The sequence below is a fragment of the Rattus norvegicus genome, chromosome 4 (assembly GCF_021556685.1).
Source record: "Rattus norvegicus strain SHRSP/BbbUtx chromosome 4, alternate assembly SHRSP_T2T, whole genome shotgun sequence".
Classification (NCBI taxonomy): domain Eukaryota; kingdom Metazoa; phylum Chordata; class Mammalia; order Rodentia; family Muridae; genus Rattus; species Rattus norvegicus.
The window spans coordinates 178694901-178707400 of record NC_141537.1 but is presented as its reverse complement, the minus strand read 5'-3'; positions in this window follow the sequence as shown (position 1 = coordinate 178707400).

The following is a 12500-nucleotide window of genomic DNA, read 5'->3' as shown; positions in this document are numbered from 1 at the left end:
GCAGGGCCGTTTCTCCAGCCATACCATGATCTCCTGACTAGGAAGACACTCAGTCCTCCACTTCGATGTTATAATAAGCTTTTGGTTCAGAAATATTTTAAGGTTTAACTTGGAGATTTTAAAATGACAGAAGAAATTCAATTAAAGTTGTTTCAATGAGCACGGAATCCTAAATTTTCAGATCGCAAATGTTTATCAAAATGCTATTAATTCTTAATTAGAACCAGAAGGCCCCCACGTTTGAAAATGAATGAACGTAACTTTTCATAAAGCATACAGCCATATAATTTTAAATGTACAGCCAACTATAACTGAATAGATTAATTCTTTTTAAATGAAAGTATTATTTTACTTTTTTTAGGCTGGGCTTTTTTCTTCTTTTCTGAAAAAATCTCTTAAAATACATACCTAATGTGCTGTTTTGGGAAAATACATCAAGAAAGGAAAGAATAAGACTACTATGTAAGAGTGGGTAATTCTTGGGGTTTGGGTTTATATTAGTGGAAATTGATTCCATGTTAATTTTTGTGAACTATCAAGTAGCCTATTCTGAGGAATTAATCTGAAAACGGTTCAAGAATGTACTTACAGAGAGAACTGAGTATTGCTGGGTCCAGAAGTTTTTCCACAGCCCTGAACAGTTTGAAGCCATCGAAACCAGCATTAGCTTATGTCCTACCGAGGCATCATGATTTATCTCAGCTCTGCTTCATACACGATCATCTGATACGTTCTACTTTATGACCGTTTGTAAAAAGGGCTCATTTTTAGAACTTTAAAAATGTCTCACATTCCTTTGTATTAATTAGAGGACAGGCTGTTTATTCATGTCTGAGAATCCAGGAGAAACAGTGATATTGTTAAAAATAATATCTCGGATAGCCAATAAGTTTATGGGCCCCAGTTCACTCACTTTTAAACAGAACGAAGTTAAATAAAATTCTCGAATGTTTGTAAAATTTTGTCAGTCTTTTGTTCTTGGGTGGAAGAAAACACTAGACTTGGCTTCAGAAATGTAGGAAAATTGAGCAGATCCTACAACTAAGTAATTCTGTGACCTCTTTGTGGACCCTCCTGCTGAGACTGCTGTATTGGGAGGCAAGTAATAAATCAGGGCGGCGTCTCCACTCTGCAGGGATACACTTTCCTGCCCTCTGTAGGTGTATTGAACATGAAACAATTCTAAGATGGTGGGACAACCCTCAATTCAAGGATAACATGCCAGCATATTATCAGGGGGAATCTTTAATGAAGGAATATTACATTCTCAGGAACATTGTGCAGGGAGGGACATTTGCAGATTCCTTGGGTGTGATGGAAGTCTCTGCTCTGGCTAATGTATCATCTTAGTGTGACATACAGACAGGGTCTGTGTGGCAGGACCTCTAATGTTATACCTGCTCTGTCATGAGGACCACTGAGCTGTCCTCAAAACTGCTGGCGCCTTGCTGTAACCCTAAAGCATGTGGGGCTCATCCTATTTGCATATGAATCTAACATTTCAGTTTTAGATCTGTTGCATTTGAAGTTTTGTTTTTTTTTTCTTTTCAAAATAGCAGTTGTGGCTTTTTTTTTTTGAAGAGTGGCTTTCACGTCTAAGTGATGGCCCCCGGAGTGATAGTTAATGTTTCCTTTGCTGTTCATTGTTGAACCAATAAAGTCTTGTGAACATAAGGGAAAAAAATAGGAGTTGTGAGCTGGTAAGATGGCTCTGTGGATAGTGGTGACCGAGGACCTGAACTTGATATCTGGGACCCACATGGTGAAAGGAGAGGATACACACACACACACACACACACACACACACACACACACACACACACACGCTGTCTTCTGTGCGTACCCCACAGAAAATAAGCCAATTGATGTAATGAGTAGGGGCTGGAGAAACAGCTCAGCAGCTAAGAGCATACATTGCTCTCACAGAGGACAAAGTCAGTCGCCAGCGCAAACACTGAGCTGAGAACTCCAGCTCCAGTGAACATCCATGCCGCCTAGGTCCACACAGAAACACACATCTAGACATACTTACAAACGCAATAATCAATAACAGCGGTTGTACTATCACCTATCCTTGAGTTGCCTTTTGCTTCCCATAATCCCCAGGGTTGAACTTTTCTCCTTTTACAAGATTAAAATGGTTAGAGATTATTAACACCTGGATTGCCTTTGAATCCTAACACGCTACTGTTATTCAATTGAAAAATGTATGTTTGTAGAAGAATCATCCTAGTTAAGATTATTGTTGCTGTGATGAAACGCCATGACCAAAGCAACTCAGGGAGGGAAGAGTTTATTTGGCTTTCCCTTCCTCAGCACTATGCATCATCAAAAGAAATCAGGACAGGACCCTGGAGGCAGGAGCTTGTGCAGAGGCCATGGAGGAGTGCTGCTTACTGGCTTGCTCCTCCTGGTTTGCGCAGCCTTTCTTCCCTATAGAACTCAGCACCACCAAACCAGCAGTGGCCCCACCCACAATGTGTTTGGCCCTCCCGCATCAATCACTCATTAAGAAAATGCCTTACAGGCTTGCCTGCAGCCCAGTCTTACGAAGGCATTTTCTCAATTGAGGCTCCCTCCACTCTGATGACTCTTGGGTGTGTCACATTGACATAAAACTAGTCACCACGAGAATGACTCATATTGACTAGAATATATCTTAACATAGACATTATGTCATATTTCTCTTGAGGTAGAAGCTTCTACATTGGAATGGACTTACAGAAAATTGTATCTTATAGAGTCCTTAGGTGTCAAGTTGAGTTCAAGGAACACTCTGTCAGATCTCTAACCAGAATGTCTAGGCTGAGCTGGGTGTGGCTCCTGCTGGCTCTCACAGTCCAGAGCCTAGATAGAGGCTCATTCTGGAAAGAAGGGTGTCAACCTCTAGCCATTCTTCAGTGTAGAAAAGTTTGCATACAAAATGACACAGGTTCCAGCATGGCTGGTGTCGGGATCACAGAGTCCTCTCCATGTCTCTGCCCTCTGTGTGTTCCTTTGATTCTGGAGAGAGGGGATTTTCTGAGAAAGACCGGAACTGTACCCTGGTGAACAAAGCTGAGGATGGTGATGTGGGAAGAACAGAGACTTAATACAGGAACGTGGCTCTGCCAGTAACCCAAGAACTGGTAACAGCACAAGGGCAGGGAGACACAAAAGAGGGGGTGGTTTCACCAGGACCTGTGAGCGTGAAGAGGTCCTGTGCCTCAGAAATGCTGAACCCTGCAGGATCAGTCACTGGGAGCAGCTCAGGAAAGTGGAGGAAGAACCTTAGGATCAACCAGCCTCATGTAGGGGCCACCAGAAGTAGTTGGCATGCGTGTGCGTGCGTGTGTACGTGTGTGTGTGTGTGTGTGTGTGTGTGTGTGTGTGTGTGTGTGTGTGTGTGATTTAAAAGGAAGGTTCTAGTCCAGGTTAGAGGTAATGCAGAAATGTTAAAAAAAAAAAAAGCATGAAGTAAACTGTTTCCTGCAGATCTTAACTTCTTGACCACAGTAGGTGGGCATTTGCTTAAGAAAATCTTAAAGAGACATGCTTACTTTCCATAGAATCTCTGAGACTTGCAGAGACCCCCCCCCACCCACTCCTCACCCTCTTCTCCCTCTGGCTGGACTGAAGGTGCTGTCTTCCCATTCATTCCCCACCACCCACCATTTGGGATGAGCCAAAACCCTCAGCAAAACCCTGATGTTTGCTTGAGCCACAAGTGATATGGGCAACGCCACATTAGTAAAGACAATCCCTTCATTATAGTTAACTCACAGGAGAGGTCAAGCTTTTATGCCTGAAGGAGAAAATGTGCTGAGTAAACATGGAAAACAGAGTTCTCCTGTTCAATGATCTGTTCGCAGCAATCCTTTCTCCTCTGTTATATTTTAGATGGATAGAACCATTCAGGCCAAACAAACCAACAGGTGTGCATATTATTCTAGTTTGGGAGATTAACAGCTGATGGTCCTGACTGGGGGGACCCACGTGGGATCTATCTCAGTTACTTCCCTGCTGCAAGGGCTGGGTTGAGCCACTCTGGCCTGCTCCTCCCTCCTCCTGGGCTGTGGACACCAGTGAACAAATACCTCCTGCTCTGGACTGGCCGTGAGGCTGGCTCTGGTCTTCTTGCCCCGTGGTGCTTCTGACTCAGCCTGACCTTACAGATTCTTGGCCTCTGTTTATTTGACCTCGAGAACAGGCTTGTTCCTTCCTTTCTTGAGCAACAGCTTGGTTTCCAGGCCCCCAGCTGCTCTGACTCACTGCTGGGTGAGAATTCCCTAGAGCCCAGACACTGCTGACTTTGGGCTGATCTGTGATCTTTAACAGGCAGCCTGACTTTCCCTTCAGTTCCTGCCTGTCTCCACCAGGTTACCTCAGGGTGTTTCAGCACAGCGTCCACACCTGAGAATGTGGACAGAGAGAGCAAGGGTGAGGGAGTGGGGTCAGGTGTTGACTGGCCAGTCAGGTGTGTTTGCTGTGAGACCTTCCTGGACCTGGGGTTCCTATCATTTTTTCTGCTCTCAGAGACGGTGTTTCAGTCTGTACTTCCCATGTTCAGATTACCTTTGCTGTTCTTTTAAATCACCTATTCTGGTATCGACTTACCTTTATATTTCATTAATCTGGTTATGGTTTAATTATAGTCCCCCGTCATGTGTTTGCCTTTTGTTTCCAATTCCCCTTAGCATTAGCAACAGGTCTTGTAGTTGGCCTGCCAGCCTGTAGCTTTTTCTTCATTATTACACCTTGGATGAGTGCTTTAATTCCCAGGAATCCATTATTCTCACCCGCAGGATGGAAAATGGCAAAACTCCCTAACCCATCGCCCATCACTCTGGGATCATAATGGCTGCTGGTGGTAGGCCCAGCACCAGGATTGAATATCCCCGTGCATCATGTTATGATTCTGTTTTAAAACATGTTAGTAATCACCATTAAGTCAATTTATCCAGTTGATATCTCGTGTTTACACTACATATCTACATGCATTTTGAAATGAGCTTTTAAGGTTCGAGCAGTTTTCCAAGTCCATGGCCCACAAAGGGATGCCAAAACAGGCCTCACAGAAGAACAGAGCAACAGGCTGTGAGAAAAGTGCATCCCTTGGTACCCAATAGAATTTCTGTCTCATGCGTTCTTCCCTGTAGTACATGAAAAAGATATTTCCTTTTCTTGGCTATCGAATCGTGCGGTATCAAACCTGCTTTAACTAGCATCGGAAGTCTTCATTTCTGATGCATGAGTGCATTCTTGTTTTCTCCAGATGTGAATGCAAGAAGGGCTGGGCGTGGTATTTGGGGGCCGCCTCTCTTCTCAATCCCCATTCCTATGAAGCTGTCATTTGACAGACACAATTCTATCCCCTCTAATAGCAAATGCTCCCAATGGGAAGAGAAAGCTACTCCGATGGTTTGTTTGCCTTTGAATGTCCCGTCTTTACTTTCCGGGAAGCTTAAAGCTATTTTCTCTTGGCATCGAGACCTGAAGGAGTCTCTAGGTACGTACATGTCCTCACCAGTTCCTCTGGAATACTAAGGGCTCTCCAGCAACCTCTCCTTTCCTCACGTTTTCTTAGCTTTTCCACGAATGACGTTGACACCAGTTGTGCTCCACGTTTGCAGCCATTAGTTGAGCCTCCACACTGAGCATCAGAGGACGTCCTACTCTAGCTGGAATGCTGCGCTTCCTCTCTACTTTTACCTGTTGGATGGCTTAAATCAGTGGGATAGGTGCTATAAATGAGAGATTGCAGAAAAAATGGAGGGGATAAATTTTATGTTCCAGGAAGACATATACGACTTCAAAGATAAGAAAGTCTAGAATGAGTAGATCAGGAGTCCAGACAAAGCAGAGAAAGGAGCCAGCGGAATGAAAAGTATGCTAACACAAGTCATCAGCTGGACAAACAACGAAGACAAACAGAGAGGAAAAAAAACCTTCCAAAGCAAGGCAGGCTCACGGGAAAACGTCAGATAGCCTCATTCACATAGAGATAGAACTGACAAAGGAAAGAACACTGAGACAAAACAAACAAACAAACAAACAAACAAACAAAAAAGCCAGAAGAAAGAATGTCCAAGAATTTCCAAACTTAATCAAAGACAACAAATCATAGATCTAATAATCTTAAACACAAAGCTGGGAACGTGTAGAGGAAGACACAAGCCTGCCATTCAGATTGTCTGGAATTATAAAAGATTAAAGGGCTAGAATGCAATGAAGGGAAATGTGTTAATTTGAGGGCAAGTCAGTATCAAGTTACAAGGGGAATTATCTTCAGAAAACAAAGGAAGTGGAAGACAAGCAGGAGGTTCTAACCGGCACACACACACACACACACACACACACACACACACACACACACACACACTCAGTATACACACATACATTCATATACACACATACACACACTCACATGCACTCATGCACACACCATCAAATACTCTGTCACCCAAACCTTTGTCTATTAAGATAGTCTTTAATGATTGAGACGTCAGAATAAAGTCAGACAAAAGCTAACAGAATTTGTCTCCAGAAAAACTACATTATGGCGAATGATTAAAGACAGGGTGTGTTCAGAAAGAGCAAAGTATTAGATTAAAATCATGAATCTAAAGAAAGAAACGTCAAAGCATAAACACGCACTAGGTCAGCAAACATAAAATTCGTTTTTAAATTATCCAAGCATATATAGAACCACACGTAAGATATATTACATATGTATAATTAAATCTCCCTTTGGAACTATTGGCTATTTAAAGTAAAAATTTAAATACGTAAGCACGAGTTTTATTGAACACATAGACTAAAATATATTGCAGCAAGAATACAAAGAATTGTACTGTAATTATTGTATAAATGCATGTGTAAGTTCTCATTTATATGACACAATAAAATACTTGCTAGTGTGGAAGGAATGTGTTAAAGTAAATAAAGAAACACAAACCACACACACACACACACACACACACACACACACACACACTGTGCTGTCTAATCAGGCTGGGTAAGGATCTTCCCCAGACTGTATGTGTCTGCCTAGTTATTAATTCTACATGACAATCAAGATCTCAGTGGAAATTGTTAATCAAATGACCTCTCCTTGTGACTTAGCCAGGGTGGCATAGGCGATGTTGTTTAGGACCCAAAATGTATTCAGGTATGGGGGAATCTACTTTTAATCTCAGTGCATGGGAGGCTGAGGCAAAAAGCCAGTAAATAACGAACAAGCTTTAGCTGCATAAGGAATTCTGGTCTAGCCTAGGCTACATAGTGAGACATTGACTCAAAAACAAAACTAAAAGAGAATTACCGTATAGGACGTAGGCCTTTATTATCATCTCCCTTCCTTCCTTCCTGTCTTCCTGCCTTCCTTCCTTCCTTCCTGTTTAATTTTTGAGACAGCGTCTCACTATATAACCTAGGTTGCTATCAAACTCGGCAGTTGTGTCTGCTTCAGCCTCCAACATGCTGGGATTTCAGGCTGTGACAGGACGCCTGCTAGCCTACCTCTCTTGATAGAAGGAATATTAAAAGGCGGGGAGGGTGTTTCAAAGACCCTCTCTCCAGCATAACTTGGAAAGATACCAAATAGAAAACAGAGCAAGGAAGAGAAACAGGAATTACATAGTCTTGAAAAGCCCCAGACCCAGGATCTAAAAGCACTAAGGACACACCCAGGGTCTCTGTCCTACTGTAAGGACTTCCTAGAGGTCCTCTTTCCCTTCCTTGCCCTGGGTGAGAGAGGACAGCAGTATTGGGCCCCTCTACATATTGCAAATTCCAACTCCATGCAGGGGCCTCTCATCCATTCCTCACTGACCGGTGTTCTAGACCTCTGCTGTCCTGTGATCCCTTTAATTCCTTGGATCTGGGAGATCTAAGCATCTCCTTGGAAGGGGTGAGCCTGTCTACCAGTCAGCCATTTCTAGTCAGGAATATTTGACTTCTTTCTTTCCCAGTGCCCATGTAGCAGAGGCTCGTGGACACAGGAACCAGGCCGCCAGCTTCTCTCCTACATTTTGCCATTCTCTACTCAGTGTCGGATGTAGGCCTAAGTGCTCTAAAGACAAAGGTCCCTACATGAGCCCCACTTCATGGCTCAAACTCTGCCGCTGCCAACACTCCCCTGCCCTGTGCTCTGCTAATCCATCAGGAAGCCACAGCCCGCTCACCTCTGGCTGCTCCAAATGCCAGCCACCTGCTGCCTGGACCTCCAGTTCTGACCTGTTGCCAGAGCTCCGAGACAGCCATGATGCTATCCTGTTAGTCTTCCCCAGCTGCTGGGAACGTCTCCAAATCTGGGCCGCTCCTGCTATATCTACTTCCCCCTTCTGCCACTTTTCCCTTGGACAGTCTCAGACTCTTTTCTCTCCAATGATCTAAACCTGATGAGTTCCACAAGATCGGTTACGAAGAAGGAGGAACAATTACTTCTCTGTGCTGCCATAGACCTGATGTGGCCGATCCAGGTGAAAATCCTACATGATGTCTATCTTCACTGTCAGCTCCAGGGGATTTAGTATCAACAAAGAAATCTACTAATGCTCGACAGAGCTCACCTAACGCGTCTTTCCCAAAAGGTTCACAGAGGAAGGAAAACCCACCCTGGCTGTAGGCAATGACATCCCCTGACTCAGCCTGCATCCTCTTCTGCTTTCTAAAAGGAAGCAGTGGGACCTGCTGGCCCCATGTCTACACGCCATGATAGCGCATAGCAAATGCTCCCGGTGGGCTGTGTTTCCAGGCATTGGGTGACAGGGGTGAGAGACTCAACTAACACCCATGCCCATCACATAATGTTGCACTTTCAAGACACCGTGTTGAACATAATATATACATGGTGTGTGTGTGTGTGTGTGTGTGTGTGTGTGTGTGTGTGTGTGTGTGAATTCAAATCTTCCTAATTTCAAAAATGTATGTGGTCACCATCCCCTTCAACTTCTCTCTTGTTTAACATCTAATAACACCCCCATCTGTTCCAGCCTTCCTCAGCAGACTCCCATGAGCCTATCCTTTTTTTTTCTTTTTGGCTTTCTCTTGGCTACCAAGACCTGCTAACTCTATGCATGTGGCTGGGTGCCCTGGATTGCAAATCCTGGCTTCCCCCCACGAGTTAGCAATTCTCTGGCCCCTCAACACTCTGCCTTCATCTCGCACACTCAGCTCTCTGGTCCCTGCCTGGCCAAGCTGCCATCCACATCTGGTGGGGTTTTCTTGTCACATCTGGAGGGATGGGGAAGTGAGCGGGTCCGCCCGGCTGCGGCCGGTGTGGACTGTGTGTGCTGGTCGCCCATCTAGCAGATTTTCAAAAGTGTAGCTGACAATAGAACACTTGCTAAAATTTCCCTTGACCTCTGCCTCCCTGAGCAGAAGCTTGAGAATTGACTCTGGGTTTGTGATATGTCGCTTTTTATTCCCCGAGACTGCTCAATACTGGCGTTCGCTTTGATGGAGAGGAGAAAATGGCGAGGGTGCTTATAAATTAACAGTCAAGGATGTGTTCAAACCCAGAATTATTCCCACAGGAAACTAGTCACTGGCTCCAACATCCCTTCTCTTTCTTACGTTGCCAGAAACAGATGTTGACAGCTCCCTCATTTGGGAACCGACGCAGAAGGATAGTTATTACCCAGAAGGAGCAAGTTATACTGCGCATGACTCCTCAGAAGCAAGAAGCAGATTGTTCAAACTTAGGGAAAGTCCATGCTGACCACCGGCCCGCAGAAGTGAAAGAAACTCGCACCTAAAAATCTCACAGTTTCATAGAAGTTTTTGAGGCTAGTTAAAAGTTGCTGGAGAGCTTAGAGGGCTTGGGGCAGAGTCAGATCTGAGACCAAAGTCTCGGCTCTACACAAAGCCACTGAAAGAATATCAGTCTCTCAGCTGGCTATTGGGCTCACATCACTCAAAGGAATCCAATTTTTCTAAACACGTTTTTAGAAGAAGAAAAGTCATAATTAATGTTTTCACTTAAAAGGCAACTGTATGTCGCGTATACGCAACCTCATACAGGCTGTATTCAAATGGGCACCCATAATGGCAGGTGAATGCTGTTTCAAAGAGATTTTTTAGAATGAAAATTATTAGATTCTGGAGAAATGAACTCAGGAAAACACAATATTCTCATTAACTTGCCCACTGGTACCGGGAAAGTCTAGCCCACAGTTTTAATTGTGAAACATTCTTAGGGTAGGTAGGCGCCTTTTGTTTTCTCTCTGCTTTTCTCTTCACGTGGCATTCCTGCGTTTGCCGAGGGCTGCATCTCTGACATGTAGCTCTGAGGAATGTGTGTGTTGTTGAATGAATGGAGCTGGATACGGGGGTGAGGGCAGGAGCTCCAGTGGACGGGGAAAGGACTGAAGCAGGCAGAGCCCAGTGGTATGTAGCAATCAGCGCTGGGATGACTCCCTTTCAACAAAAATGTCATGCTGACCTGGTGGGGAGGGTGGCAGGATAGAAGCCCTGCAAGTGGGATCTGGCAGCTGCTATCAGAGGGACAGAGTCAATATATAATCAGGGTGACCTGAAACCGCCAATCACACTCCCCTGTCTTCAGAGACACCAGGCTCGGGCAGTTTCAAATGTGCAAGACTGCCCTTTTCTGTTCATCACGCTGGAGAAGCCAAGACCTCCTGAGGTCACCAGGCCTCGGCACACAGCCGGTTCAGGGACACGATACCACTGGCCTGTGTGGCTTTGATGCCTGTGGATAGAACCCTACCTGGCATTTGGTATTGACATTTGACGGTCGTTAAGGCCTGTGTCATGTTTGTTCCAAATATGCCATACTTCTAGAGCTCAAGGTCCTCTCTGCTCAGAAGTTTTGACAACTTTATTGCCTTAGAGAGAATGGACTAAGAGTCTGCTTCAGCTAGTGTCCAAATGTCAGTCAGTGACTTAGCTTGGGGTCGCCAGTGAGTCCATTTTGTTAACCGCACCTGTGAAAATATGCAGTAAACAAGATAACCTTGCCTTACAAACTCACGCAACTAACTTAAACCAGCAATTCTAGGTTTTGTGAATTGCTCCTCGGTTAGTGAAACCTCGTATGAAAACAAAAGGAAAAGGGAAATACACAAAAACAGCAAACAAGAGTTTGTGAAGACAATATACAGGTGAGAAATAAAAAGAAATCTGAGGGAATGTTTTTACATTAATAACTTTAAGCTATCCCATGAGACCCTAGTCTACCAGGAGTGTGGTCTACACCACAGTGGTGAGCTTAGGACGGAGGCAACACTCTAGAGTTTCAGGATTAATCAGGATGGGATTTTAGTCCCATGGGGCACAAACCTGACTTTAAACAGCATAGCTAAATCTAAAGAAACTGCTGATCCAAAATGACAGCAAACACCCATCCGAGTGTTAGGGATGGACCCTGGCTAGGATGCCTGTCTGACAGCCGTGTTCTTGGCGTGTGCTATCTCCTTATCACACCTGTTTATTTCTCAGTGTCCAATCCTCACCGGCAGTCTGGGCCCTACTCGGGGCTTCTTTTCTACTCAACTGGAACTCTTCTTGTAACTGCAGTTTCCTCCCGTCTATATGGAATCTACTATGAGAGTAGTTTGATTTATCTGCTGGGTTCTCGGCTCTGGACAACACACCTAGGGCCTCGCCTGTCTAAGGCAAAGGCTCTACCCCTGAGATGATTTTTGGATCTGCTTCCAAATCCCGTCCTCTCATTTCTCATTTTTCCCCCCAATCTTTCCTTTGATTTTCCCTCCTTTACTTCCTTTCTTTTAAAAATTAGTTTTGGTGTAAGGTTAGATCCTTAGTACCATGACTGTGGTAACTTCGTTTTCAGTGGCTTCTGAGTTTGCAACGCATGTCTCTAATTTCTCACTGTCAGTCTTTGGAGAGTATGTGTTATTGTGAATAATGTACTAACCTTTAATGCTCATATATATATAGATATAGATACATATATACATATATATGAATACATTATATACATATAAATCACATACACATATATATACTACCTATATATCATATAATATGCATATACATATACATTTGCATCATATACACATTACACATACACATACATATACACAATTTACCATATGTTGCTTTACACACAGGTAACATCTGTGCTTGCTCCTACCCTATCTGATACCATTGTTCATTTTGCTATACACAGTAATTATCTCTTAAGTTCTGAGGGTAAAACCCCTCTGATATTTACCAATATATTTGTTATTTCTAGTCTTTATATCTTACACTGAATTGCATTCCCACCTGATCCATTTTTCCTTGGCATATTTTCTTTGAACATTTATGGCAGTGCTCATAGACAACGATGTATTCTCTCAACATTTTCCGAGTAAAAAATTGATGTCTTTTGCTTCCACTTTAGGCAGATGCTTTTATTGGATATATAATTCCAGGTTGACGGTTATGCCTTGCATTCATGGTAAATTGCCACTCTATTGTCCTCCGGCCCAGATTGTTTACAAGTTCACATCAACAGCCTCTGCCTTTGTCATCCCGTATGTCGTGTC